This window comes from Echeneis naucrates, chromosome 2 (genome assembly GCF_900963305.1).
Source record: "Echeneis naucrates chromosome 2, fEcheNa1.1, whole genome shotgun sequence".
Classification (NCBI taxonomy): Eukaryota; Metazoa; Chordata; class Actinopteri; order Carangiformes; family Echeneidae; genus Echeneis; species Echeneis naucrates.
In genome coordinates, this window is record NC_042512.1 from 536440 (window position 1) to 561073 (window position 24634).

The following is a 24634-nucleotide window of genomic DNA, read 5'->3' on the forward strand; positions in this document are numbered from 1 at the left end:
GAATTCATGCACATGAGTGGCAAATGAATTATTTTGAACTCTGTCGAAATAGCTTTGAAACTTGTTGATGTTGTTAAAAAGGCCTTTTCTCAAAGCTTAGCTTGCATGCTAGCATGGAAGGGGAATTAGCTCAAGTGGCTCGCTTAGCATGTGAGAGGTAGTGGGATCGATGCCCACATTCTCCACAAGACTTTAGCTCTTTGGAGATACAGCAACAAGTGAACTAAACACAGCAAGTCTTTGGTTTTTTTGTATGGATTCATGGCAGAGGTTACAAAATTAAGGAGGTCAAGGAGGTCAGTGGATCAGCAACAACCACAAAATTACTGTTTCTCTTGTCCAGAGATTGCAATGATAATTTTGTGGTTCATGGTGTTGATGCAGAGACAGAACTAAAAATTCCCAAAAAATACAGACTGTTTATTTTTATCATTATGCTGCGTTTCAACTCCTTGATGCTTTAAGCTGCAGAAAGAAAAAGAGCAGTCGCACCATACAAGCATTTCAAAATAAAAGCCAATTTAGATTATTTTATTTGTATCTTTAGTTCAGATGTAGCAAAGCGCAACAATGCTGTCAATAAGGATCTTTCCCATTTGGGTTACTTGAAGTGATGGTGGCCACTGATGCAACACTCCGTAGCAGCACCACTCTGATGTACAGGGATGTATTTTGGATCTGAAAATACCCCCAATGTACGTGGCTGACCATCGTGACTCTTACCAAAGTTTCTTTAGCATAAAAAAACAAATTGTCACATTAATGTCCTGAATGTGCTGTGTGTAAATAATGAAAAAAAAAAAAAAAAAAAACGCCACAAATGTTCCATCAGTAACCATCAAAGGAGATGCTGATTCTGTGATGTCACAAAGGTTCGAATGACATCAAAGGGATGAAAGACTCCTCCCACTTTTTTGTCCTGACCTCCACAGACCACATGGCTCGTTGGTCTAGGGGTATGATTCTCGCTTAGGGTGCGAGAGGTCCCGGGTTCAAATCCCGGACGAGCCCCGGTGTTGCCTTTCAGTCAGTAGAGCTGCTAACCGTTACACTATGGAGCTGTGTGAGGTTTGCTTTCTGGCAGTTTTGTGGCTCATGCTGTGCTGAGGAGAAGGGATATTGGTGATTGACTGCTTTTCACAGGAGACAAACTTTGGTAGGAGTCATGATGGTCAGCCACTTACTTTGCAATATTTTCAGATCCTCTGTACATCTTGGTACTTCTTTGTACTACTTTTGTGGTGCTGACATAACATGATGTTCTATCTGTCACCAACTTTACTGGTCCATGATTATGATGCATATAATGATCTTCATTTGCACGTGCACAGCGTGATTATATATATTTTTATCTTGGCAGGTGACCAATTGTCTGCTAGTTCACGATGTCCTTAAAGGCAGATATTTAGGATAATTCTAGCAGGAATAGCAGGCTGCAACAGGAAAAGTTCCAGTCAGACCTCTCGCACCCGAAGCGAGAATCATACCCCTAGACCAACGAGCCATTGACAGCAGGACATTTATGGCATTTAAAATGGAGTCAAACGTTTTCTGAGCATTGATCATACACTACAACATTTAGTTTCCTTCCTAACCTATTCTCGCTTCTTGGAGATATTAAACATCTGTCCCAGTGGCCTAATGGAACTAACTGCTTATAAATGTCTCACTGGGTCAAAAGCTTTGAGCTACGATAGGCTATGTAATTATTTAAGATTGAACATCTTACATTACTGACATCTGACATCTGACATTACTGTTTGATAAATTTGGTGACAACTGCACTTTGGGTCCATTCGGAGAACATGGGGGGCTGTGTGACTTCATCACCAGAAATTAAAATGTCTAACATCGATAAAACCGTAGCAGCACAAATAAGAATTTTTACAGCGCAAACAAACGGTACCATTTCGCGTCCATTTGGAGTGGATGCTCACCATTTTGCAGGCAATGGTGGTATAGTGGTGAGCATAGCTGCCTTCCAAGCAGTTGACCCGGGTTCGATTCCCGGCCATTGCAGTTTAACTGTGTGTCTACAATTTAACTTGAGATCCTGTAGATCTCATGCCAATGGTGCCCAACTGGTCTACAGACCAGGAGGAGGATCAACGTGCTGGGCCCACAACCCAGAGGTCGATGGATCAAAACCATCCTCTGCTATTTATACACACTACATGAGATTTTCAGCAGCACTGATTAACAGGAGAACATTGAGAACTCTGTCTGTCATATCTATAATATTGATCATTGTAACCTACAGCTGATGAAAACCCAGAAGTCCTTTTTTTCTACAACATCTGACTTTAGCAACAAGGAACTGCTGGGAGACATGAAGACTGTGCAGTTAAGTGACTGGTCAGAGAGAGTGCTGTGTCCTTTTAATGAAAAGTATATGAATTTAACTCAACAACCTTAAACTTTATCAATGAGACACTGAACCCAGGATCTCCTGTTTACTAGAAAGGTGCTTTGACCAACTAAGCCACAGCACCACTCTGATGTACAGGGATGTATTTAGGATCTGAAAATACCGCCAACATACGTGGCTGACCATCATGAGTCTGAACAAGGTTTCTTTAGCATATAATAAACTGTCACATTAATGTCCTGAATGTGCTGTGTGTAAATAATGAGGTTCATCAAAACAAAGTCAGAACCAGAGCTCAGGCTGTTGGTACACAAACAAAGAGAGGCATACTTGTGGATTCACAAGATTATATCAGGATCTGACCTTTTCCTGTTCCATCAGTAACCATCAAAGGAGATGCTGATTCTGTGATGTCACAAAGGCTCTAATGACATCAAAGAGATCAAAGACTCCTCCCACTTTTTTTCTAAATAAATAATACATTCTGATGATGATTGGAAATGCCTGTTTATCACTTGTTAGGATCCCCATTAGCTGTCACTGAGGCAGCAGCTATTCTCACCTTTTATACAGATTTTTCATCCACTTTGCAAGAGTTTGGATCACAAATTTTGCAGAATGCTTTCGTTGTAAGGAGTGGGATTTGAACCCACGTCTCCCTTCAGAGACCAGAATGCCCTTTAGTGCAGGAAGGCGTTAACCTTGAGTCTGGCACCTTAGACCACTCGGCCATCCTGACATGTGCGCCCAGCAGCCAGTCTCTGATGAGGAAACAGAAATGTTAATGCTAGCTTTGATAGCACAGTGTCAGCTACACAGTCCATTGCAGTTAGCTGTGTATGAGGCAGCTGAGCTGCAGACCATTCAGTGTGTATCACCTGCCTGGTGAACACATGGCACCAGGATCCTCTGCTGAAGAAGGCCAGCTGGCAGAGAGTCCTGGTGGGAAACTTTGAGTCTATAAAGGTATTTAATCGTCTAACGTGGGGCTCAAACCCACAACCCTGAGATTTAGACTCTCATGATCTACCAACTAGCCAGGTTGCTACAAGCACACAAAACGCCCACAAAAGACACGCTGGCCGATTGGGCCACAGAGACAGCCTTGAAAAATTCTTTCACACAGGCAGGTTAGCTCAGCTGGTTAGAGCGTGGTGCTAATAACGTGAGGACAGGCAGCATTATCAATGGCCTCATCTCATCCAGAAGGTTTCATCAGACAGATAAGTGATTTAGCTGTCACAGGAGCTCAGAAGCCATCTGGTTAGCTAAAGTTGCTAAAGCTACCACACCATGCAGGGGATGTAGCTCAGTGGGCGAGCGTACCGCACAGCTGGGGCAAACTGGCAGTGGTGGGATTTGAACCCACGTCTCCGAAGAGACTGGAGCCTAAACTCGGCACCTTGGAGTCCCATATGGTCTAGCGGTCAGGATTCCTGGTTTTCACCCAGGCGGCCCGGGTTCAACTCCCGGTATGGGAATTTACTTTACAACAATGGACCTACCACTAGCATGTCCTGTCATTTTGATGAACGTCTACCACTGATCTACATCCTCTTTGAATCTTTACCTAACCACAGAGGCTCTGAGCTACTACAGAATGGGAAAAGAAAAATCATCTAATGAAGCCTTCTCTCTGTTTTGGGTGGTTTATTTATTTGGGTTAAGTGTATTTTGAACAATGTAAAAAAAAACAAAAACAACAAACAATAAAAAGGTTAGAAATGATGTGTTAAATAAGGAGTAGAAGACGTCTAAACTTATCAGCTCCCTCCCTTCTCCCTGCACCCAGGTTATGTTCTAATATGTTTATGACTCAACCTTAAAAATTACTGTCTGACTGTGTGATAAATGAGGTGTGCGTCATTTTTAATGGCATACAAGTCCTGCTGCTCAAGGCTCATTGGGGTAGGGGTGTGATTCTTGCTTAGGGTGTGAGAGGCGCTGGTTCAAATCCCAGATAAGTTCATCTGTGTCCTCACAGTGATCATGGCTGCTGATTGATGTTTCTGCTGGTGGGTGTGTTGATCAGTATGTGGAGTGTTCATTAGCCAATCAATGACCAGTGTCGGCTGGAACATGTCACACGCTGTTATGACTCTTACCAAAGTTTGTCTTCTGTGAGAAGCTGTCAGTCACCAAATTTCCTTCTGCTAAACACAGCACTAACCACTAAATTACTGTTCCTCTTATCCAGATACTGCAGGTAAACGCTGTAATACAGGAAGTGATGGTTTGTTTCAGTGATGAGCAGGAACTCCACTGAGAGTGAAGCTCTGCTGGGGTTTGAATGCAGGATGACCTTCCTCAAAGGTTTGAAGTGATGTGTGAGTCTGAAGAGCTGCTGCCTTTGATACATCACCTGATGATGTAACAATACTTACAGAATGAAACTCCTCCTTTGAAGCTGCTTTGAAGAATTTCCAAAATCACATGTGGTTCAGATGTAAACACAAAGGCTGCCCCACTGTCATCATTCAGAACAGCTGAGAAGATTATTGATCATTCATTGATTATTAATGATCAGCTCAGAACCAAACAGTGTATCTTTCATCCAAACCCTGACAGTTTCTCCACACAGGAAGTGTTTCAGGTGTCTGATGGAATAAACTGTTTCTACACAAGCTGCAGAGTCCAGAGTCAGGCCGACCACAGAGGCTGTTCTGTGTGTCTCCGTTTTTGGTGCTGTCTGCTTTAGTTTAGTTTATTTCCACATTAGAAATAAGAATTGTCAAAAATGCAAAAAATGCGATGAAATCATGGTGGAATGGGTGCGGTGTGCAGCATCCAAACTCGAATCCCATCACTGCCAATTACCCCAGCAGTGCTTCGCTCTCAGTAGAGTTCCTGCTCATCATTAAAGCAAACTGATGAAAACCATCACTTCCTGTATTACAACTTTTACCTGCTGTATCTGGTCAAGAGTAACAGTCATTTAGTGGTTGGTGCTGTTTTCAGCAGATGGAAATTTGGTGATTGACCATTTTTCACAGGCGACAAACTTCAGTAAGAGTCATGATGTTCAGGCACTGATGTTGGCGACATAACATGATGGGCTTGTCTTGGATTTGAATCCAGGAACTCGCACTCTAAGTGAGAATCATACCCCTAGACCAATGGGCCATCAGCAAGAAGACAAGAAGCAACATTTGATGAAATAATACTTTTTATTGTTTATCACTTGTCAGGATCCCCGTTAGCTGTCACTGAGGCAGCAGCTACTCTTCCTGGGGTCCAAATGAAAACGCACATCTGCAGTCAAACAGGTTCAGGTCGATGCAGAGTTGGTTTGTTCATGTTAACTACCTGTTAAGACTATACCACCCTTAAAATGAACAGAACCCTAATTAATGTCAGTGCCTGCTATTTCATGTCAAAATGGCTGCTGCAGTGGAAAAAAAGATGGAAAAAAATAATATTGTGGCCACCCTGCCACGAGCATATTATAAATTCAATAAAATACATCACCAGACCATGTTTTAGGACTGAGTATTATAACAGTAAGGAGCTGTAAATTATTTTACAGGAAGGACACCGTGGAAATGTACTGAAAACCCTGCTGCCAGTATTTTACTGTGAATTTACAGGATAATTGTTTACAGTGTAGGGGCCGCCTGACTAAAAATAAAAACAGTGCTGGGGTGGCAGGGTGCCATCCAGTGACTGTGAAGTTCATTCCATATGATTAACATGTTCCAGTTTTGTTGTTGCTTCTGTCTGCAGAACTCAAAGGTATCTGGCAGAACCACATTTGTCTTTGGAGCATCGTTGACAGTGTGCACTCTGTGGTGGAGAGATCAAAGACTCCTCCCATTTTTTCTCATGAACTCCACAGTATAATACACACTGTTAATGAAGCGCCAAAGACAAACGTGGTGTGCTCTGATCCCTCAAACACGTTGCTGTTAATGGCTCGTTGGTCTAGGGGTATGATTTTTCGCTTAGGGTGTGAGAGGTCCTGGGTTCAAATCCCGGACGAGCCCTTACTGTTAAGGTGTATCAGTGTCTGGCCATTGTGACTCTTACCAAAGTTTGTCTCGTGTGAAAAATTCTTGCTGCTCAACACAGCAAAAAACCACTTTGTCGTGAGTGAGTCTGAAGAGCTGCTGCTTTTGATATATTGCCAGTCAGCAAATAGTATTTGGCAAGGATCATGTAGATCTACATACTGTAGGGTATCATCAAGATCACAGGTTGGTAACATCACCCCGGCCTGAACACCAGAGGAAGGTTAGTTTTTTCTCCACATTATTCACAGAAATGGTCAAAAGCCTTTGATGCTCGTTGAACTTCAGTGGTAGAATTCCTGCGTGCTGCACATGTTTGATTCTCAGCTGATGGTAATTATCCTCTTAACAACATCCAAATGTTAGAAACTCAGTGCTGCCTGCAGCATAAAACACAGCTGCTCTACATGAACAGTGATACAACAGTGGTCACCTCCTGTCTGTAGACAGACTCATCACTGTGCTGGATGAGGCCGACGAAAAGAAAGACCTCCTTCGAGCCGGAGTTGAACCAGCGACCTAAGGATATCAGCTGTAAGCCTCTACAGTCCTCCGCTCTACCAACTGAGCTATCGAAGGGAGCCGCTGGTGCTCAGCTGATGCAGTAACAGCTGAGTTTTCTTTAGTCCAACAACTGCTGTCCATTTCTCTAAATATCTTTGGAACCTGTTTAAGGTTAATTCAAAGGTTATCTGGATGGACTGTATCTGCTTTCAAAGCTGTTGTCAGATCTTTCTGTTTTTTCTATACAACTCCAATACCAGTTAGTCAGCAAAATATGATGAGCCAAGTCCACTGTGGCAAATAACAAAGGATTTTCTTTAGCATAAAATAAACTGTCACATTAATGTCCTGAATGTGCTGTGTGTAAATAAAGATCGAAACCCGTCATGTCAAGCCGTCTCTGATCACTAACATCATTGGCTGGAACTCATATCAATCAGAAAAACGGCTGACAGTTTGAGATTCAAACCAACGACCTTCTTATTGTGGGACCTGATCATCATGTCTCTGTGGCGCAATCGGTCAGCGCGTTCGGCTGTTAACCGAAAGGATGGTGGTTCGAGCCCACCCAGGGACGATCTTTGTTTAATTCACTGGTATTATAGTTCACACATGGAAGACCAGAGGATTTTTACGTTCATGCTCAGTTATCTCCATCTAGTGGACAGATGGTAGAAGTTGATTCCTGAAAAGAGGAAGTGACTTTTCCTCAGATCAAACTGTTGAAGGAGAACGAGCAGCTTCTTCCTCACTGACTCACTCAACCTCTGTCTCCTGGGTTTGGATTTAGGTCTGGGTCTGGGTCTGGGTCTAAGACCAGGTGGGCCTGCTCAGAGTCTCTGTGTTGGATGTGAGCTGCTGAAATCTCTGAACACCATGACACAGATAATATCAGTCTGATGTGTCATCTGTAATCCAGATGTTGTCAGCAACAAACAGATGTTCCTGACAGAAGCTGTGCTGATGATGATTCTGGATAGAAACTGGGAGGAAATAACTTTATTCTCTTTTTGTTTTTCCACGGAGGAAGTGAAGTTACACCACGTGGTGTTTCTCTCTCCAGTTCCTCGTTAGTATAGTGGACAGTATCTCCGCCTGTCACGCGGAAGACCGGGGTTCGATTCCCCGACGGGGAGAGCACGTGTGTTTTTCTTTAATAGCTCAGTGACAGAAGTGAACTCTCTCTGGTCAGCAACGTCCTGCTTGCAGACCGCAGTTTTATTTTGTAAACCAACCGGATTCTCTTTGCTTTAGAAAGTCCGACTTCCTGCCTGTCTCATGTAAAGACAGAACAGCAGATCTGAGTTAGTTAGATCAACTCGGAAACTACGGTGGCTGGTAAGTGCAAAACAAAATTACAAAGTGCGAAACAAATGTACATGTTGGGAAACATTTTTATCTTTTATTAAACAAAATTACACAATAAAAACACTCTTGCCACAGACAAAATAAATGTATATTTTAAAAGACAAATTTAAAAGTGGCAGAACACTTTTACAAATCCCGAAACAAATTTCCAAACGACAGAATCTTCCGGAAGGGGAATGTACCAAATGCCGGAAGTGATCCAGAAGAAGATTGACTGCGAGCTCAAAAAGTTTGTATCGGTTTGTGTGGCGGGAAAACTTTGCTGAGTGAAAGTTTGTGGCAGCATGGAGTAAATGATGTTTTGGCCGTTTTGTGGAAACAACTTGAGCCAATTTACGCGGTTGTGTTTTCCGTGCGGACGATCTGTTGAATGTTAAACGTTGATGAACGGACCAGACGGAAGGAGCACGCGCACAGGAGACATCTAATAAACAGCCGGAAAATGCTAAACAAGCTAAGTGTAGCATCGCGCTAACTAGCTGAAGCCGCTGTCAGACATGCAGTGAATTAAAGTGCACCGTTTCATTTTGCAGCCAATCGTTGTCTTCACGGAATAGCGACGCGTTTAGTTAGAATGCGTTGCTAGTTTTTATTTATTTATTTATTTTATTTTAGGCGTATATTTATGCTAAATGCACAATTGTTGCTGATTGTTTTAGCTGCTGCTAACTTTCTGTTTTGATACGGAACTCCGTTCATTCCAGCAGAACAACCATGAACATCATATAAACAATTCATGGAGGACAGAAAGTCAAAGTCAAAAGAACTGTGGGCCGAAAGGAAACAGGTCCAGGTACGTGTGTGGACATATCTGTAAAATATGGAAGTAAATATGTGTGTGTATGTGAAATGAATGATATCTTTTTGTTATTTTAGCAGATAAACATGGATTGATGGCGCCACATGGAGCTGATTTAAAAGCTCAGAGAGGGAAAACACTCCCATTATATACAGATCCGGAGGTAGCAGCACCTGATCTACTGAAGCATGATGTGAAGTTTACACGGTGCAAACATCAGCCTGCGGACTCTTCAAAGGATGATTCCTCTCCAAACGCCATCAGGTTGGAACTTCGTGGACCTGGACAACTGTGTGGCTATCGGACGATGTGGCAGGTACTCAGACAAAAGTCCAATCTTCGAGTGAAGAGAGATGATGTGATGAATGAGAGAGCACGCAGAAGGTTTCTAAGAAGAAGCTGCTACTCAATGGGAGCGAACTGTATGTGGCATGCAGATGGTTCTGATAAACTGGCTCTCTCAGGACGCATGGATGGATTTTTTCACCTAAAGTGCTGTGGCTCCAATGTGGACCGACAAATAACAAGAAGCCAACAGTGATCGCTGAGCATCTCCTCTCATGAGACTGAGGACTGATTGTGGCACGGAGAATGGCATTATGGCTGCCATTCAGTCTCCCCTACGCCTCCATCATGATGACTGCTGCTCTGGGCCGTCCAGCCACATGTATGGCTCATCCACGAATAAGCAGCGTGTTGAATCCTGGTGGGCCATATTTAGAAGGGGAAGGTAAGTGGCCTTCATGAAGTCATTTTATTATGACTGACCTTTCATTTGATTTTTATCTTTATGTTCTATCTCAGATTAACTCCTCTAAACATATATAATAATTGAGGCTGCGACTTTAACGCGTTCATTTCAATTCATTCATTACTAAGCCTTTAATTAATTAGATTTTAAAGGAGTCCCACTTTTACTAATAATATATATTTTCTTCTGATTCTATCCATTTCTATAGGTCTCAGTTCTGGATGGAGTTGTTTGCTGGATACTTCAACGGGAGCCATGAGCATCAGTGCCTTCTGAGATGTTGCTATGGTGATGTTGGATGAGTGTGTGAGACTGTGGAACAGTCACAGGATTCACACTTCCAGAACAGCATCATGTCCAATGAACTGTGCTGCTGACCACACAGGTAATATTGGTGATGGATGGATATTTCCATGTTTGTTTTATTTATTTATTTATTGCTTAAATGTAAATAAATAATATAAATGCTATTTATTGTATCTAACACAGATTTGGCTCCACAGACTGGATTTGAGATTGAACCAGCTGATTTGGATGCTGTTCCAGAGGCGAGCCTGTCAATAGCTCCATGTGGGGACTCAAACATGCAGGAGGACTTTGACTTTGTTATGGAGCACAAACAACTACAGAAGCCAGAGAACTGGGAGTCTGCAACAGAACTGTACATGAAGCTGAAAGAAACTGCTCAGCTGTGAGTCAGTGAGAAAGGGAATTTTCCCTTCCTGCATTATCAAGTGCTTACTCATTGGGGTTTCTGTCCTATTTCTATTAATTAATTAATTTATTTTTTAAATTAATTAATTTTTTTAATATACATGTCAAGAGCCATGAGATGACTGTGCTGTGATTTGGTATTAGACCAGTAACACAGAATTGAATCAAATATTGCCATGATTGAAAAACATGCAATTTTTCTGTTTTAAAAAAAACTCATAACCAATCTATCACAGATGCAATCAGAAGGAAATTAGGATTTTTTTTTTATTGTTTGTAAACATAACATTTGCATTCCCATTGTTTCATTTCTTCAGATGAACAGGTACCAGAATCATTTGGAAACATCACAAGGAAAAGTGAATGACAAACTATGAAATCTGATTTGGAGTGGTGGAACACTGCAGTCTGTCTGAACACCAAGTGTCACGGCTTCATTTTTCCTGAGTTTGAAATCAATTGATAAAAATTATCGCAAAGTAATGAGTCTTATATTTTTGTAAGTATGGAATACAAAACATCTTGAAATAATTTGTTTTGTCTAAAACTTAACGGTGAAAATCTTAACTGTGAGGGAAAAAAAACGCCTTTTCGGAGTCTGGTCTCGAGGGGTGATCCAGTTACCAATTACAAGTTACAGTTACAGTTACAAGTCACAGTGTGTGAATCTAGGAGTGCTAATTTCAATGTGTTTGAACATGTATTGGGAACTGGGAATGGAGAGTCATCCAGGAAATCTATTCTTGGCGATGGTTCCAATCCGGACGGGGGAGGTGAAGTCAGCCCAGCTACAAACATCAAAACATCCTCCAGAGACACAGCAGCCTGACCTTCTGCAAAGAAAAACCTTCAGTTACATCTTGGCAATGTATTTTCTCAACAAATCATAAAAAAAAAATAAAAAAAAAAATTGTGATTTACAAACCTTCACAATAAAAGACACAGTCCGCCCAGTAGCCCAAAGTTTGACTTTCTTTAAGTCTCCTGTTACTTCCTGATGGACTGAGGTCAGGTTTGAAGAGTCTCAAGTTCCAGACCAGTGAGTGTCTTTTCAGAGTGGCACAGGACAGGGGCCAGCAAAGTAGGCTGTTGCTGCAGTGCAGTCAGAAACTGAAGAGCTGAAAGACCATCTTTGAATCTAAAAAGTGACCACAAACATTGTTTCACATTTAAATGACCTAAAGAAACTTCACTGTTTTCTAAAATGACTATCCACCCAAACATATAGAAATGAGTAAAAATGGTTGTGTGTTGAACATTACTGATTTAAAGAAGACCTCTGTGTCTTGCTTTGCACTTGGCAGGGTAAATGTTTTTGAAAAATAGTTCAAGCAACAAAGCATGTCATGTGATATATAAAGTTAATGATCATTAACCATTAGTATTGTTTACATTTAACCCTGTTCATACCATTTGCATTGTACACCAAGAACTGATGTCCTTCTGGTCCATCAGAAATGGGCCGGTCTTTCAGATGTTTCATCAGTAGAGTTAAAAACTCTCGTCTCGGCCCACCTGTGTCAATTCCTTCTTCCAAAACAGCATCATCTGTGAATTTTACAGGTGTCACAGGTTTCAGAATATGTTGAACATCTTACAAATGCAAATATCTTTCCCATGTAATCAATAAAGTAAAATTAAGTGAGTTGTTTTTTTACTTACCCAGAGCAAGTCCTCCTGACTGGATTTGTTTCAGGTGGATCCAGATCCTCAGTGCCAGATATTACTGTCTGAAAAACAAATGAAAATGTCTGAAACAACACACTGAAAGCAAAGAACATCAGGCTGCCATAATCAGCAACAATCTTAATACCTGTCCAGGCTGAGCTGTGGATGAATCTCTGAAACATGATAAAATTGATAAACTGATGAACTTTATGATACAGAGTATAACAGAGCTTTGAGTAACATTTAGAGGTAGAGAGGAACCATAAGATTTATAAATAAGATAATTTTGTTATAAATTATATCACACGTATGATATTTTCTACCACATGTTCATCACAATCACATCAACAACTTAAAGACAAATGACTTCTTCTGTAAAAACTAATACCTACCCTTTATCTTTAGGTTTGCGTTTGGGAGAACTGTGTTTTTTTGGTTCAAAAACCTGAGAAGAAAAGCACACAATTGTCAGCAACTTTAAACAGCTTCCATTATTGTTCCCTCACCACATACAGTATATATCAATGGTGAAAGGTTATCAGGGTGTCTGATTGGAATAGTAAATGCCAAATAATCAAGACTTGGTTCTTAGACTTAATGCTTGAAACCAAATACATATCTATCAATAAATAAATAAAAACTGAATGAAAGTACAAAATGTAAAAATGAACGTACCACAGTGTCAGCTGCATTGAATTCAGCTGTGCTCCTCCATGTGATGACAACTTCAGAATCAGAGTCTGATGTATCAACCTCTGTAGTAAAAACAAACAATTCAACACATTATTAATTATGCTACATCAGAGTAAATAAATATGTAAAAATATTGAATGAAGAGATCCACAAACCTCCTCTAAAGTGTGTTTCTAGGCAAATGAAAAAAGTGCCTTTCCTATTTCCTTTTTATATTCTGCCAGTTTGAATGGGCTTTCTGACCCAGGCACATGGAGCACCTCTGAACAGTCTGGATACAAAAGAAGGTCTGCTCCTTCATCCATCTTCTTGTTAAATGTTCTCATTTCTTGGACAGCTTGCTTCAGTAGATCAGGTGCTGCTACCTCCGGATCTGTATATAATGGGAGTGTTTTCCCTCTCTGAGCTTTTAAATCAGCTCCATGTGGCGCCATCAATCCATGTTTATCTGCTAAAATAACAAAAAGATATCATTCATTTCACACACACACATATTTACTTCCATATTTTACAGATATATCCACACACGTACCTGGACCTGTTTCCTTTCGGCCCACAGTTCTTTTGACTTTGACTTTCTGTCCTCCATGAATTGTTTATATGATGTTCATGGTTGTTCTGCTGGAATGAACGGAGTTCCGTATCAAAACAGAAAGTTAGCAGCAGCTAAAACAATCAGCAACAATTGTGGATTTAGCATAACTGAAAGCCTAAAATAAAAAAAAAAAAGCAACACATACTAACTAAACGCGTTGCTATTCCGTGAAGACAACGATTGGCTGCAAAATGAAACGGTGCACTTTAATTCACTGCATGTCTGACAGCGGCTTCAGCTAGTTAGCGCGATGCTACACTTAGCTTGTTTAGCATTTTCCGGCTGTTTATTAGATGTCTCCTGTGCGCGTGCTCCTTCCGTCTGGTCCGTTCATCAACGTTAAACATTCTACAGATCGTCCGCACGGAAAACACAACCGCGTAAATTGGCTCAAGTTGTTTCCACAAAACGGCCAAAACATCATTTACTCCATGCTGCCATAAACTTTCACTACGCAAAGTTTTCCCGCCACACAAACCGATACAAACTTTTTGAGCTCACAGTCAATCTTCTTCTGGATCACTTCCGGCATTTGGTACATTCCCCTTCCGGAAGATTCTGTCGTTTGGAAATTTGTTTCGGGATTTGTACAAGTGTTCTGCCACTTGTAAATTAGTCTTTTATATATATATAAATTAATGTTGTCTGTGGTAAAAGTTTTTTTCTGATGTAATTTTATTTAATAAAATGTAAAAATGTTTCTCAACTTGTAAACTTGTTCCCCCTTTGTAATTTTGTTTTGCACTTACCGGCCACCGTAGTTTAGAGTTGGGGTGCACGCGCTTAACTACTCCGAGTTGATCTAACTAACTCAGATCTGCTGTTCTGTCTTTACATGAGACAGGCAGGAAGTTGGACTTTCTAAAGCAAAGAGAATCCGGTTGATTTTCAAAATAAAACTGCTGTCTGCTAGCGAGACGCCGCTGAGCAGAGAGAGTTAACTTCTGTCACTGAGCTAATTATAGTGTCCACTATACTAACGAGGAGCTGGACAGAGAAACATCACGTAATGTAACTTCACTTCCTTCGTGGAATAACTAAAGGAGAATAAAGTTATTTCCTCCCAGTTTCTATCCAGAATCATCATCAGCACAGCTTCTGTCAGGAACATCTGTTTGTTGCTGACAACATCTGGATTACAGATGACACATCAGACTGATATTATCTGTGTCATGGTGTTCAGAGATTTCAGCAGCTCACATCCAACACAGAGACTCTGAGCAGGCCCACCTGGTCTTAGACCCAGACCCAGACCCAGACCTAAATCCAAACCCAGGAGACAGAGGTTGAGTGAGTCAGTGAGGAAGAAGCTGCTCGTTCTCCTTCAACAGTTTGATCTGAGGAAAAGTCACTTCCTCTTTTCAGGAATTAACTTCTACCATCTGTCCACTAGATGGAGATAACTGAGCATCAACTTAAAAACCCTCCGTTCTTCCATGTGTGAACTATAATACCAGTGAATTAAACAAAGATCGTCCCTGGGTGGGCTCGAACCACCATCCTTTCAGTTAACAGCCGAACGCGCTGACCGATTGCGCCACAGAGACAAGTCGACCAGTTCCTGTTTCAGCCTGCTGTTGCAGCTATAATTATCCTAAATGTTGCTCCTTTTGTGTCTCACAGAGATCCTGCCTGTTTGGGAGAGCGTTACATTAAAGATTTAAAGGTCCCTGTTTCAATCCTGGGTTTCAGCAGCTGTTGTGGGTCCTTTTGTTCGCTCCCCCAAATGAGCTATTTCAGCACAGCACACAGTGGAAATGACTTCTCATTATTGCTTCCATGACCTGGAAGTGGAACTAAAGGTGTGTCCCTATCACCGGCCTTGATAATGATAACTGAGCACCAGTGAGTGCTCTCCTCCTCTTAGAGTCCGAACAACAGCACTCAGCTCTGTCATATTTTAAGGCTGTGCAGATTACAGAGATTCTCAAACATGCTGCGTCTCTCCCCAAATGGGAAGCTTGGTCCATTAAAAAAAACTAACCGTTGCTGGCAGGATTTGAACCTGCACGGGGAGTTCTAGTCCATCACATTAACCACTCGGCCACAACACCCACACGCAGGAAAGCTCCCGTGACTCAACATTTTCCAGCCTGGATAGTTTCCTCCTGCTCATTACTGAAACAAACCATCACTTCCTGTATTACAGCTTTTACCTGCAGTATCTGGATAAGAGGAACAGTAATTTAGTGGTTGGTGCTGTGTTTAGCAGAAGGAAATTTGGTGACTGACAGCTTCTCACAGAAGACAAACTTTGGTAAGAGTCATAACAGCGTGTGACATGTTCCAGTCGACACTGGTCATTGATTGGCTAATGAACACTCCCCACATACTGATCAACACACCCACCAGCAGAAACATCAGCAGCCATGATCACTGTGAGGACACAGATGAACTTATCTGGGATTTGAACCAGCACCTCTCACACCCTAAGCAAGAATCACACCCCTACCCCAATGAGCCATCAGCACCAGGACTTGTATGGCATTAAAATGATGCCATTTTAATGGAAAATGGTTGGAAAAAGACTTCAGACTGCATTCAAGTATATGGAGAGAACACAACACCAAGTTCTGAGGTGCTGCTTGTGGCCAGTATGGGGATTGACCCCATGACCTTGGCGTTATTAGCACCACGCTCTAACCAGCTGAGCTAACCGGCCTGTGGGAATATGCTTTTTTTTTTTTTTTTTTTTTTTTTTTTTTGGCTTATTTTTACAAATCATACTTAAATAATTACATCTACTATCGTTGCTCAAAGCTTTTGATCCAGTGAGACATTTCACTGCTTCCACCAAATGGAGCCAAATAAGACACAAAACTTATTGTGATGTGAGTCTGAAGAGCTGCTGCCTTTGATACATCACCTGATGATGTCACCTGATGATGTCACAGTACTCACAGAATGAAACTCTTCCTTTGAAGCTGCTTTGAAGAATTTCCAAAATCACATGTGATTTAGATGTAAACACAAAGGCTGCCCCACTGTCACCATTCAGAACAGCTGAGAAGATTATTGATCATTCATTGATTATTAATGATCAGCTCAGAACCAAACAGTGTATCTGAAGCACAGGAAAGAGTTCTGCTCCCCAAAAATCTGATCCCTCAATTACTGCTCCACTGGAGCTAGGTTTGGAGGTCTACCGGGTCCAGTTCTCTCCAGATGTCCCAAAACACACACTTCCCTTCCAGGTTTCTCATCTCCAGTATAATTCCCTCGATGGACTCTGGGAAAAAGAGTTGGAAGCTGTGCTGGGAGCTTTGCTGTGAGTGGTTGTTGTGGCCGAGTGGTTAAGGCGATGGACTAGAAATCCATTGGGGATTCCCCGCGCAGGTTCAAATCCTGCCAACAACGGTTAGTTGTTTTCACGGACCAAGTTTCACATGTTCCCAAGCATATTTGAGAATCTCTGTAATCTGCACAGCCTTAAAATATGACACAGCTGAGTGCTGTTGTGCGGACTCTAAGAGGATGAGAGCACTCACTGGTGATCAGTTACCATTTACCAGCAGGCATGGGGCACACCTTTAGTTCCACTTCTAGATCATGGAAGCAATAATAAGAAGTAACTGACATGATTTGAACACGCAACCTTCTGATCTAGAGTCAGACGCGCTACCATTGCGCCACAGATTCTTTTAATCAGTAGCCCGCAGGGCGGGGAAGTTGTCAGCGTCTCCACACCACTTTGGTGGTGTAAACTGATGTGAAAGCGCACATCGCTCTGCAGCTCTCAACAGCGGGTGCTGCCGTGAGCCCCGTCCCAAAGCCCTCATCTATTCAATCTATTTATGAAACATTTCAGAAGCCAAGCAGTCCAAGGTGCTGCATTCATTCTGCGGTCTCTTAGAGGGGTCGGTTTGAATCCCATCGCTACTAATTACCTCTATTCCTCTGAATTTAACCTGTTTACAACATCATGCCTGACTTAGTGGATTGGTTTTCATTGACAAGAACCAAACTGGCAGTGGTGAGATTCGAACCCAGGCCTCCGAAGAGACTGGAGCCTTAATCCAGCGCCTTGGACCGCTCGGCCACACTACCACTCTATGACTGTCTAAATTCATGCTGGATGTTCACCACCCACTTCTCCAAAGTCCAACAGTGAAGGTTTCAAATCCAGTTCCAGCTCAAAGTCAGATGTTGTAGAAAAAAAGTACTTCTGGGTTTTCATCAGCTGTAGGTTACAACGATCAATATTATAGATATGACAGACAGAGTTCTCAATGTTTTCCTGTTAATCAGTGCTGCTGAAAATCTAATGTAGTGTGTATAAATAGCACAGGATGGTTTTGATCCATCGACCTCTGGGTTATGGGCCCAGCACGCTTCCACTGCGCCACTCTGCTCACTATGTTCAGTTTGCAGCGTCCTCTGGAGTTTTGTGTAATTTTTAACCACCACATCCACTTTCTCTCTCTTCCACCTGCAGTCTATCTAATAACCACCAGGGGGCGGCTCCACTGGTTGGAAAATGAAGTCAGAGTGTGTTGTAGTCTATGGGGTTTCATACAGACAGAGAGGAGAGAGAGAAGAAATCAAGTTTTGAGAGGTTGCATGTGGCCAGTATTTGTGCTGCTTCGGTTTTATCGATGTTAGACATTTTAATTTCTGGTGATGAAGTCACACAGCCCCCCATGTTCTCAGAATGGACCCAAAGTGCAGTTGTCACCAAATTTATCAAACAGTAATGTCCGATGTCAGATGTCAGTAATGTAAGATGTTCAATCTTAAATAATTACATAGCCTATCGTAGCTCAAAGCTTTTGATCCAGTGAGACATTTATAAGCAGTTAGCTCCATTAGGCCACTGGGACAGATATTTAATATCTCCGAGAAGCGAGAATAGGTTAGGAAGGATACTAAATGTTGTAGTGTATGATCAATGCTCAGAAAACGTTTGACTACATTTTAAATGCCATAAATGTCCTGCTGTCAATGGCTCGTTGGTCTAGGGGTATGATTCTCGCTTCGGGTGCGAGAGGTCTGACTGGAACTTTTCCTGTTGCAGCCTGCTATTCCTGCTAGAATTATCCTAAATATCTGCCTTGAAGGACATCGTGAACTAGCAGACAATTGGTCACCTGCCAAGATAAAAATATATATAATCACGCTGTGCACGTGCAAATGAAGATCATTATATGCATCATAATCATGGACCAGTAAAGATGGTGACAGATAGAACATCATGTTATGTCAGCACCACAAAAGTAGTACAAAGAAGTACCAAGATGTACAGAGGATCTGAAAATATTGTAAAGTAAGTGGCTGACCATCATGTAACCCTCCTACCAAAGTTTGTCTCCTGTGAAAAGCAGTCAATCACCAATATCCCTTCTCCTCAGCACAGCATGAGCTACAAAACTACCATCGCTCTTGCTTCAGTTGCCAAGATACCACAACTAACAACCAGACAGCAAACCTCACACAGCTCCACAGTGTAACAGTTCACACCGCTAATGACTGCAAGTCAACAGACGGGCTCGTCCGGGATTTGAACCTGGGACCTCTCGCACCCTAAGCGAGAATCATACCCCTAGACCAACGAGCCATGTTGACTGCAGAGTTCATGACAAAAAAGTGGGAGGAGTCTTTCATCCCTTTGATGTTAGAACCTTTGTGACATCACAGAATCAGCATCTCCTTTGATGGTTACTGATGGAACATTTGTGGCGTTTTTTTTTTTTTTTTTCATTATTTACACACAGCACATTCAGGACATTAATGTGACAATTTGTTTTTTTATGCTAAAGAAACTTTGGTAAGAGTCATGATGGTCAGCCACGTACGTTGGGGGTATTTTCAGATCCAAAATACATCCCTGTACATCAGAGTGGTGCTGCTACGGAGTGTTGCATCAGTGGCCACCATCACTTCAAGTAACCCAAATGGGAAAGATCCTTATTGACAGCATTGTTGCGCTTTGCTACATCTGAACTAAAGATACAAATAAAATAATCTAAATTGGCTTTTATTTTGAAATGCTTGTATGGTGCGACTGCTCTTGTTCTTTCTTCAGCTCAAAGCATCAAGGAGTTGAAACGCAGCATAATGATAAAAATAAACAGTCTGTATTTTTTGGGAATTTTTAGTTCTGTCTCTGCATCAACACCATGAACCACAAAATTATCATTGCAATCTCTGGACAAGAGAAACAGTAATTTTGTGGTTGTTGCTGATCCACTGACCTCCTTGACCTTTGCCATGAATCCATACAAAAAAACCAAAGACTTGTTGTGTTTAGTTCACTTGTTGCTGTATCTCCAAAGAGCTAAAGTCTTGTGGAGAATGTGGGCATCGATCCCACTACCTCTCACATGCTAAGCGAGCACTCTACCATTTGAGCTAATTCCCCTTCCATGCTAGCATGCAAGCTAAGCTTTGAGAAAAGGCCGCTTTAACAACATCAACAGGTTTCAAAGCTTTTTCGACAGAGTTCAAAATAATTCATTTGCCACTCATGTGCATGAATTCACATGCACACACACACACACACAACTTCATGTTGTTGTCCTTTGTACAGCACAAATTTACTTTGAGATAGTGTTGTGTTGCCTTTGTGCAAAATTACTGCCCGTAATAGGACAAATTTTCATTGTGTGCTGAAGATCCCTCAGCCTAAGTATCCACTAAGTCATGACATAGCTCACTTGGGAGAGTGTTAGACTGAAGATGGAAAGACCCCTGGTTTTTGGCATCAGAGGTCTCTTCTGGATCTGTGGGTTCAAATCCTCTGTGCTGTGATTGTTTTGCTTTAAATCACATCTGTCCTCATTCAACTGATTCATCAATTAAATGTTGGTAGAAACTGTTGGTTTGTTTGGCACCTTTACATTTCCTAAATAGCTTTTTATCTCTCATTAATTAAAAAAGACAGTCTTCTAAAGGACACACCACAGGTACTAAAATCCAGGATTGAACCAGAGACTCTACCAACTGAGCTGTTTCCGCACAGCACACAGTGGAAATGACTTCTCATAGTTGCTTCAATGGCCTGGAAGTGGAACTGGAAGTGGTGAGAGGCACCAACTCACCACCTTCAGATAATGAGACTGACGCGCTGCCTGCTGCACCAACGAGGCCTGGAACCCAGAGTAAGTAAAAGAGTGAGATGGAGGAGAGCTGTCAGTGTTTCAGTATAAACATACATCATACAGCCCTGACCACTGTTGTATCCAGGCAGTGCTGACTGCTGCTTTTCATGGAGAGCAGAGTTTTACATTCCAGAAAATTGAACCCAGGCCTCCCGCCTGGCAGGTGAGAATTCTACAGATGAACCACCAATGATGACTGACCACCACTACACCATCAAAAGCCTTGAACACTTGTTGATGCATTTTAGAAACATGACAGCTAACCCTAACCTGATCACAGAGAGTCTCTTGAATGGCTCTTTAATATGAACGATGGGAACCAAGTCAAACTTTCAGGCCCCCCTCCTTTTTTTATTAGTGCCTCTGGTCCCTTTGTGCCATCAAATAAAATTTTGAAAAGGATAACAAAAGTAAGACACAAAAGGTGAACTGTGATGGCAGAAATCATGGTGTGAACACACAGAACAGTCTGTCTTTTCTGGACATGTTTGGTGTGTAGCACAACACAACTACACAGCTCAGCTACTTGTTGACTGACAAAAACAACAGCAAGCCATATCTGAGGCTCTAACTCAGATATTCTAGTTATTCCTTTGTGCATAAATGATTTACTTTGGGGTTGTCCTGCTCAGAAATTCAGTAAAAATGATGATTTGCTATTTTAAATTTGTACAGATCAGCCACAACAACACAACCCTAATCCCTAATCACTGCAGTTAGCTGTCCTCTCACCATATGCTAACGGTCCTCATGAATTTAAGAGGATCGTTGTCTGTTCCTGATGGACTAAATGTGTTCTTCATTACAAACCATTACCAAGACCATTGAAACCGCCCGAACAAAGTAGACAGGGAGCTGTGGGAGTGGTTTCATTCAGGTAGAAGATAAATTCAGGTAAAAGCCTGAAAGGGAGTCCATTGGAACGATGACACAACTGGAAAGTTGCTGCAAAGACTCTTGAGGAGAAGATCCTAAGTGAGGTAAAAATTAAAGCTTAATGTGACTTAATCAATTCAATTGCTCTCTTTTTCCACTTTCAGTGTTAATTGACAAAAACAACAATAAGTCTTGGAGCCATGTTTTCTTCAGATCTAACTCGGATCACTCCAATCAGAGACACTGATGAAGTCTTTGTGCATAAGTGCTTCTCTTTGGGGTTGTCCTGGTTGGAAATTGGACAAAAAAAATGAGGAATGCTATTCTGTCTTTTATTCAATCACCAGGACAACAAGTTTTATAATTTTATCAATTGGGGGTTGAGAAAGTAGTCTGAAAGTCACAAAAGTTACCTTAACTTGAGCACTGACTTGACTGTTGAATTCAGTAAGTGCTACTTGTTGGAGCAGTGCTGACTGACAAAGACAACAACTTCTTCTTAGAATGCAACAATGATCATTTCAAATAAAAAGACGGAAGACTTCCTGTTGTACAAGTGCTTCTCTTTGGGGTTGTCCTGGATGGAATTTGGACAAAAATTAATACATTTCGTCAGATCAGCTGAATTAATGCATTTGTCACCAACGTTTCCCCAACTGAAGCACAGACTTCTGTTCTGAGAGCAGTAAGTGCTATTTGTTGGGGTAGTGTTGGTGATTTCAGAGGTCAATCACAAGTCAGCAAGTTTTATCAATGATATGGAGGGTGGAGGGTTAAGAAAGTAGTTAGAAAGTCACAAATGTTACCTTAAAGGGCATATTGCAGGTTAATGACCACATTGAATCAATGTTTAAAAAAATAATATAGGAAATGTTTTGATAAAGTGTCTCATACTGATAATATCCGTATATTCGCTCCACACAAACAGGACTGACGGTCTTTTGTCCCTCAGCTGAAAGGTGAACAAGGTAAAATGTCCACAGCAGAAGTCCTGTGGGGTTTTGTCACCGACAGACTCGCCGCCGCCTCCCGGGAGATCTTAGCGACCGTGGACAGAATGGTAGCCGGATATGAGGAGGAGGCTTCGGGCTTCAGGCAGGAGATCGACCGGCAGAGGAGCCAGCTGGAGCTGCTGCAGTCCCGAGTCCTGATCCACAAAACGGGTCGGTTGTTTTTATGAGTGAGAAAGGCTGAGGACTGTATTTGGCAGATGTAGAATGAAGCAGCTGGAGGAATTACTGTGTTCATATTGTAGCTAATAAAGAGGATTCATTATTGAATCGTTTCCTCCAGATGTTCAGCAGCTGATGGTGAAAAAAGAGGTTCCTCCTGGGTTCACCTCCAGTCCGGATCCGGAGGATTCAGAGAGTCCAGTCCTTAAACAGGAACAGGAGGAGGACCAGGTACCAGGACTGGAGGAGACCAGGAACCCTGTGAGGCCGTTTCAGGTGAAGAGTGAGGATGAAGAGATGAATGAACCGGCCAGGAGCTGTGATCCACAGAGTCCTCTTCAACCAGATCCAGATCCAGAGGAAGAGGTCTCAGACTCCTCTGATACTGAAATCAGTGAGAATGATTCTGATGAAACCAGAGTGGCCCAGTTAGATGTGAAAATAGATGAAGGTGACGTAAATGTTAGAAGATGTGCCAGCAATGAAAACTCATTCAGCTGCCCTGAGCGTGGGAAAATGTTTAAAAAAACGTTTTTTCTTCAGACTCATATGAAGACCCACACAGGGGAGAAACATCACCGTTGTGATGTTTGCGGGAAAAGTTTTTTGTGGAAGGGCAATCTTAATTTTCACATGCAAGTTCACGCAGAAGAGAGACAGTTTGGCTGCTCATTTTGTGGCAAAAGATTTAAGCGACAATATGATCTTAAATTACACACGATAGTCCACACAGGAGAGAAACCCTTCAGCTGTGATGTTTGTGGGAGAATTTTTGAACTAAAGGTAGGCCTTAAAAAACACATGACAGTCCATACAGAGGAGAAATCCTTCAGCTGTGATGTTTGTGGGAAAACATTTAAACTAAGGCGAACCCTGAAATCACACATGGCAGTCCACACAGAAGAGAGACCCTTCAGCTGTGATGTTTGCGGGAAAACATTTAAACTAAAGAAAAACATTAAACCACACATGAAGGTCCATAGAGAAGAGAAACCCTTCAGCTGTGATGTTTGTGGGAAAACATTTAAAGAAAAGGGAATACTTAAAATACACATGAAGGTCCATACAGAGGAAAAACCCTTCAGCTGTGATGTTTGTGGGAAAAGATTTAAACTAAAGAAAAACATTAAACAACATATGAAGGTCCATACAGAAGAGAAACACTTCAGCTGTGATGTTTTTGGGAAAACATTTAAATGAAATAAAAGCCTTAAATTACACATGGAGATCCATACAGAAGAGAAACCGTTTGGTTGTGACGACTGTAAAGAAAAAGACCAAAGTTTCTGACTGCAGGATCTTTGCGGGTTGACCAAAAGTAAACTGTAACTTGATTGGTCTTTGTTTTTTTTTTTTTTGCTTTGCTTTGTTGTTTTTTTGTCCTCGCTCATTTGTGTTTGGGTCAGTGACCTATATACCAGAAAAAAGTAAAAGGAATTGAATTTGTGTATTATTTTCTAAATCATCACTCAATGTGAGACCTATGCTGTTGGTCTTACAACATATTTTCTACGTATTGTGATGTTCTTTGCAATAAAATTCTAAAAATATTTGTGACTTTTGCTGATGATATTTTCTATGTATCCTGTGAAAGCAGGAAACAGGAACTCCCTCAAAAAAATAAAAAATCAATCAATAAATAAAATAAAATTCAGCACAATGATCACAGGAGGGATTTGTTTTTCATTTTTTCTTTATTTGGCTGTATCTTTTATTTTCTCGCCGATGAGACAGGCAGGAAGTCGGGCTTTCAAAATGCAAGAGAATCCAGTTGGTTTTCAAAACAAAACTGCTGGCAGCGAGCGCGACGAATATGATTAGTCAGATCCAGAGAGAGTTAATTTCTATCACTCTGGTTAATGAGCTATTGAACTAAAATGAGCTAAAAATGCACTTGCTCTCCCCGTCGGGGAATCGAACCCCAGTCTTCCACGTGAGAAGTGGAGATACTGTCCACTATACTAACTAAGAGCAAGAAAGAGGAACATTATGTGGTGTGTGACTTTTGTGAAACCGCCATAT

General features: G+C 41.6%; 12 non-coding genes across 12 annotated transcripts; 6 read left to right on the forward strand and 6 right to left on the reverse strand.

Annotated features, from left to right (window-relative positions):
* The first annotated feature begins 939 nt into the window (after nucleotides 1-939).
* Nucleotides 940-1011, forward strand: trnap-agg (transfer RNA proline (anticodon AGG)). The gene has a single exon. It is a non-coding gene; the product is annotated as a tRNA-Pro (tRNA).
* A 936-nt stretch (nucleotides 1012-1947) lies between these two features.
* On the forward strand, nucleotides 1948-2019 carry trnag-ucc (transfer RNA glycine (anticodon UCC)). The gene has a single exon. It is a non-coding gene; the product is annotated as a tRNA-Gly (tRNA).
* Nucleotides 2020-3777: 1758 nt separating this feature from the next.
* Nucleotides 3778-3849, forward strand: trnae-uuc (transfer RNA glutamic acid (anticodon UUC)). The gene has a single exon. It is a non-coding gene; the product is annotated as a tRNA-Glu (tRNA).
* A 3017-nt stretch (nucleotides 3850-6866) lies between these two features.
* On the reverse strand, nucleotides 6867-6954 carry trnay-gua (transfer RNA tyrosine (anticodon GUA)). Its single transcript is given in 2 exon segments — nucleotides 6867-6902; nucleotides 6918-6954. It is a non-coding gene; the product is annotated as a tRNA-Tyr (tRNA).
* A 428-nt stretch (nucleotides 6955-7382) lies between these two features.
* On the forward strand, nucleotides 7383-7456 carry trnan-guu (transfer RNA asparagine (anticodon GUU)). The gene has a single exon. It is a non-coding gene; the product is annotated as a tRNA-Asn (tRNA).
* A 487-nt stretch (nucleotides 7457-7943) lies between these two features.
* On the forward strand, nucleotides 7944-8015 carry trnad-guc (transfer RNA aspartic acid (anticodon GUC)). The gene has a single exon. It is a non-coding gene; the product is annotated as a tRNA-Asp (tRNA).
* Nucleotides 8016-14940: 6925 nt separating this feature from the next.
* On the reverse strand, nucleotides 14941-15014 carry trnan-guu (transfer RNA asparagine (anticodon GUU)). The gene has a single exon. It is a non-coding gene; the product is annotated as a tRNA-Asn (tRNA).
* Nucleotides 15015-16055: 1041 nt separating this feature from the next.
* trnai-aau (transfer RNA isoleucine (anticodon AAU)) lies at nucleotides 16056-16129 on the reverse strand. Its single transcript has one exon. It is a non-coding gene; the product is annotated as a tRNA-Ile (tRNA).
* A 613-nt stretch (nucleotides 16130-16742) lies between these two features.
* Nucleotides 16743-16824, forward strand: trnas-aga (transfer RNA serine (anticodon AGA)). The gene has a single exon. It is a non-coding gene; the product is annotated as a tRNA-Ser (tRNA).
* A 608-nt stretch (nucleotides 16825-17432) lies between these two features.
* Nucleotides 17433-17514, reverse strand: trnal-aag (transfer RNA leucine (anticodon AAG)). The gene has a single exon. It is a non-coding gene; the product is annotated as a tRNA-Leu (tRNA).
* Nucleotides 17515-18949: 1435 nt separating this feature from the next.
* trnap-agg (transfer RNA proline (anticodon AGG)) lies at nucleotides 18950-19021 on the reverse strand. The gene has a single exon. It is a non-coding gene; the product is annotated as a tRNA-Pro (tRNA).
* A 731-nt stretch (nucleotides 19022-19752) lies between these two features.
* Nucleotides 19753-19825, reverse strand: trnaa-agc (transfer RNA alanine (anticodon AGC)). Its single transcript has one exon. It is a non-coding gene; the product is annotated as a tRNA-Ala (tRNA).
* Between the last annotated feature and the right edge of the window lie 4809 nt (nucleotides 19826-24634).